Genomic DNA, 6,000 nt, shown 5'->3' with positions numbered 1-6,000 from the left:
TAATTAACACTTAAGTAAGCTATTGTCTCCTGATTGCCAACGCTGCACCCCCTTCAAATTCCCTGGATCCACCAGGGCTGAACCCCGGCAGTTAAGAAGAATGGTATATTTATTTCATGCAATATTATACAAACTTGATTTTTACTTAACTGTTTACATGAGCATGTGTAATAACAGAGGGACTTTTTTATATAAAGTAGAATATTAAGTGACGGAAATAGTCTAGAGAGACCAAACTGTTGCAAATTGAACACATGAGTCTATCTCCATTCCCTCACAAAATCACACTACACTGCTAGTAATTTTTAAAGTAATTTTAGTAATTTTAAAGTAAATCTTAGTAATTTTTAATTAATACCAAAAGCACAAAGGATATGAGAAAGAAGAAGACAGTAGAGAGGAAACAATAAAAATAAAATTTCAAATGTGAATAGTAACCAATTTAATAGGACAAAAAGATATGGCTGAGGGAGCCAAAACAGTAGCTGATTTACACTGTATAATCCCAGAAAGACTCAGAAACTGGAAATAATAATAGTACTAATGGTAGGGGTACAGGTGGGACTAAAAACAGGGTTACTTGGAATCTATACATATATGTGTCCATAAATACATATTTGCTTTTAATTTAAAAAATGGAAAGATAAACCAAAAAAGAGAAGAGAGAGAAATAACTTCAAAATTCTGCAGAAAAAACATTCCATACCTAGATGTCTATGTCTGGAAACTATTAATCAAGAGCAAAGACAAAATAAGGACATTTTCATATATACAAAGTCTCAAAAAGTATACTTCCATGAATTATTTCTCAGGAAGCCACAGAATGATATTCCATCAAAACAAGGAAATAAACCTATAAACAGAAAAATGTGAAATCCAGGAAAAAAGAGGATTCCATTCAGGTAAAAGGTGAAAGTAATCCGTAGGACGACTGTGAAAGGACAAAAATCCCAAGACCAGCTGAGCATCAGGCTCAGAGGTCAGATGGCTCCAGATAAGTCACCAAGATATGTCACCCAAATATTTCACCAAGAAGACGATGAAACTGAGGGACTGGTTTATGTGTTTGAATGAATTATTAAGCAATTTACTTAATGTTAACACATTAAAAACTAAGCAAAAAAACAAACCAAAAAAAAAAAAAAAAACTCCACTAAAAACAAATAAGAAAATTCACCAGAAAGGATATATGACAATGGTATACTGAAGAGCTGGATTATAGATAATATTTATATAATTGTCATTAATGTATAGATACTAAATATTTATTTAAACAAAAATCTGTGACATAACTACATAGAAGAAAATAAAGTGGGGAGTGAGGTGAGGGCTAATGCTGGAGTGAGAGACCAAATTTTCATCTTTCTTAACAGAATGTCAACAGATCTATTTAGAAAGTCATCACAGAAAAAAAAAAATCTGTTATTGTAAATACAAAAGTAAATTCTGAAAGAAAGAATAGGACATGACTAAGTGACTAACACATGCATATATATATGTATTCTTTTTCAGAGGCAACTAATTTTGAGGCAGACGTTTTAACCTCTGAGCCACCAGGGAAGCCCTTAGAATACAGTTTAATTAAGACTAAACAGGGAATTCCCTGGTGGTCCAGTGGCTTCCCTGGTGGCTCAGTCAGTAAAGAATACATCAGTGATGCAGGAAACCCAGGTTCAATCCCTGGGTTGGGAAGATCCCCTGGAGAAGGAAATGGCAACCCGCTGCAGTATTCTTGCCTGGGAAATCCCATGGACAGAGAGGATCCTGGCCAGCTACAGTCAATGGGGTTGCAAAGAATTGGACATGACTTGGTGACTAAACCACCACCACCACCATCAATGGTTAAGACTCTGCACTTCCACTTCAGGGGGCACAGGCTGGAACCCTGGTCAGGGAACTAAGATCCTGCATTCTGTGTATCAGGGCCAAAAAAAATTTATTTTTAAACAATTGAACTTTGAGCAATCTGGCACTCTCACTTATCTTTTCATAGTAGTCTGGTATTTACACAACATATTCCACTCTAAAGTCTTACCTTTTTACTGGAAAAATATATAAAGATATTTATGTATTTTTTACCAACATTATTTAAATTTCTGTTGAGATTTTAATTTTCTTTTCAAAATAAGTTTACATTATTAGCAAAAGTCTGTTTATGAAAAGAGTAAATTTCGTTTTTAAAAAGTTCATCTTGGGGCTTCCCTGGTGGCTCAGTGGTAAAGAATCCACTTGCCAATGCAGGAGACACTGGTTCAATCCCTAATCTGGGAAGATCCCACAGGCCAGTGGAGCAGCTAAACTCATGTGCTGCAACTACGGAGCAACTACGGTGCAAGCCTGTGCTCCAGAGCCCAGGAACCACAACTACTGAGCCCATGTGCCACAACTACTGAAGCCCACTTACACTAGAGCCTATGCTCCACAAGAGAGAAGTCACAAGCTATGAAATGTGCAAGCTATGATAGCCCCCAGTCTCCACAACTAGAGAAAAAGCCCATGAAGCAACAAAGACCCAGCAGAGCCAAAAATAAATAAATAAGTATTTTTTTAATTCATCTTATCCAATGCCTTAAAATATCAAATATATTCCTGTACTATCTTTCATATGCACTTCCTTATATCTTCTCTCATTTCCACTATCTGAGCTCAGACTGACCTTTCTCCTGCAAAATCTGTATGCAGGTCAAGAAGCAACAGTTAGAACTGGACATGGAACAACAGACTGGTTCCAAATAGGAAAAGGATTATGTCAAGGCTGTATAGTGTCACACTGCTTATTTAACTTATATGCAGAGTATATAATGAGAAATGCTGGGCTGGATAAAACACAAGCTGGAATCAAGATTGCCAGGAGAAATATCAGTAACCTCAGACATGCAGATGATACCACACTTCTGGCAGAGAGTGAAGAAGAACTAAAGAGCCTCTTGATGAAAGTGAAAGAGCAGAGTCAAAAAGTTGCCTTAAAAGTCATTCTGAAAACTAACATCATGGCATCTGTTCCTATTACTTCATGGCAAATAGATGGGAAAACAATGGAAACAGTGAAAAACTTTATTTTGGGGGGCTCCAAAACCACTGCAGATGGTGACTGAAGCCATAAATTAAAAGACACTTACTCCTTGGAAGGAAAGTTATGACCAACCTATACAGCATATTAAAAAGCAGAGACATTACTTTGCCAACAAAGGTCCACCTAGTCAAGGCTATGGTTTTTCCAGTAGTCATGTATGGATGTGAGAGTAGGACTATAAAGAAAGCTGAGTGCTGAAGAAGTGATGCTTTTGAACTGTGGTGTTAGAGAAGATTCTTGAGAGTTCATTGGACAACAAGGAGATCCAACCAGTCCATCCTTAAGGAAATCAGTCCTGAATATTAATTGGAAGGACTGATGCTGAAGCTGAAACTCCAATACTTTGGCCACCTGATGCAAAGAGCTGACTCATTTGAAAAGACCCTGATGTTGGGAAAGATTGAGGGCAGGAGGAGAAGGGGATGACAAAGGATAAGATGGTTGGATGGCATTACCAACTCAATGGACATGAGTTTGAGTAAACTCCAGAAGTCAGTGATGGACAGGGAGGCCTGGTGTGCTGCAGTCCATGGGATTGCAAAGAGCTGGACATGACTGAGCGACTGAACTGAACTGAACTGAGCTCAGACTCTCACCAGCTCTCCTCTGAATCACTGAAATAACATTAAAAATGGTCTCCTGAGTGCCAAGATTTCCCTTTCCAAATCATTATCTGGATTTGGAACACTGCTCCAAATGGCTTTGTGCTTTCCTGCCTTCTATGTCTTCTTTAAGATGTTCAGATTGTTCTGATGCTTAGAAATCTCTTTCCCACTTCCGTATCTGTTACTCAAAGTACTGAATCATTTCTTGCTGTCTAGCTCAAATTCCATGAACCATACCCAACTTTTACTCCTTGCAATTAGTCTCATTCCTTAGCTATTTTTCCTCTAAAACATTGTTGTACCTCTATTATTGTTCTTACTCAATCTGTTGCAAGTTATATATCATCTTTGATTCACCCAAAACATCTATATAAGACTTTATTCATGCTATTTTAAATTTTACCTCAAATGGCACAAAGTTGGATCAAATCAAAATATCTGATAATACCAAAAGTAAGACTTATAAGACACTTACTTGCAGCCATTGTAACTCTTATATTTCCATAATTTTATTATTTTTAAATTTATGTATCTTAAAGCCATTTAAAATGGGTCTTAAACTTCAAGATCCTACTTATTATTTAGTTTGTAGAGATGCTAGTTCACAGACACATTTATCTTCTTTGGCTCAGTTTGGTTTCATATGGGAAATCTCTTTTTCTGATATCTTGATGAAAGAAAATTAGTCTGTCCACTGAGGTGAATAATGCCTTAGATAAAGGACAAGTCAATGCCCAGATAGCTGTAAAATTCCACTGTTGCACTCCATTTCCTCATAGAATGTTTCTGCGAAATGAATGGAAATTAGCTCACAGGGCTCTAACACTTTATCACACTTTGGCATTTCATAAAAAATGCAAATAGGAGAATAAACCATGCTTTGAATTTCAGGTTATATTTGCAAAACTAACCAGAACTCTATCACCAAAGATACTGATGAACAAAACAAGCAAAAATAAGTTCAGAACCAAGAATGCCAATAATAATCCCATAATCCAACTTTTTAAAATTGGCCTTCCTAAGCCTTCAGTGGGAAAGCCCTGTTTTCACTTTATGAATTGCTACAAGGATGTAATATTTAAATGTCATAAACTTAATCCACTAAAAATTTTTCACATCCATTTTTTAAGAAATAAAACTTTAATAAAAAGCTTCTCTTGCGAGCTTAATTCAATTTAGATGCAGCTAAACTGAATTCTTTTACTTCCTTAAATAAGAAACTATATAATATTTATATGATTTGCTCAAATAATTGAGATAATACACATTCAGAATGTCTTCAACTCACTTAATAAATTCTGTATCAATAAGGATGCTCTAAAGAAACAGAATCAAAAATGAATACACACACACAAACATATAAAGAAAGTGAATTTTTTTTATTTTATTTTAAGGAACTGGCTCGCATGACCATCAAGACCAGTCAGTCAGAAATCTGTAAAGCAAGACAATAGGCTGGAAACTCAACTAGGATTTCTGTTACAGTCCTTAGGTAAAACTCCTTCTCCAGAAAACCTCTGATTTTGCTTTTAACACCTTCAGTTTATTGAAAGAGGTCCACCCACATTATAGAGTAATCTGCTTTACTCAAAGTCAACTGATCATAAATGTTAATAACATTACTAAATACCTTCACATCAACATCTAGGCTATTGTTTGACCAAACCACTGGGGACAATAGGCTAGCTGAGCTGATACATAAAATTAATCTTCAAACATTGTCAGCAAATATTTATTGAGTAACTCCAATGGGCCTAGTACTACTCCAGACACAGATCTTACCCTTAAGCCATCACATTATCATATGGAAGACAAACAAGGAAATCAACAGTTATAGGTCAGTGTGCAAAGTACTATTGAAGGGTGCTAAGAAAGTCAGATTAAGAGCATTAAATTCAACTCCATTGATTTTGAGAACCATTAAAGAAAGGTAATGACTGAACTAAATTTTGAAGGATAAGTAACAGTTACTAAGCTAAGCAAGAGAAAGTGGGGCAACAAAGTCATATGCAAAATGACCTGTGTGGTAAAAAATAAAAAAAATAAAAAAAGATGCAGGTGCATTTGACTTGTCTAGAGAAAAGAATGCCTATGCCAGCAAGACAGAAAATTGAACTGAATAAGTGATCAGATGCCAGAACACAAAGGGCTTTATATGCTAAGCCATGGCATCTGACCTGTACATATCCTGAAGGCTATGGTAATTCACCAAAAAGAAGTTATACAATCAAATAAGCATATCAAAAAGATAACCTTTACTGCAAGGGTTAGATGAGGCTGAGGACAGAGTTGGCAAAGTGGGGCTGGGGAAGAACTTAAGCA

Source organism: Bubalus bubalis, chromosome 1, assembly GCF_019923935.1.
Source record: "Bubalus bubalis isolate 160015118507 breed Murrah chromosome 1, NDDB_SH_1, whole genome shotgun sequence".
In the NCBI taxonomy this organism is placed as follows: domain Eukaryota; kingdom Metazoa; phylum Chordata; class Mammalia; order Artiodactyla; family Bovidae; genus Bubalus; species Bubalus bubalis.
This window is presented reverse-complemented; position numbering follows the sequence as displayed.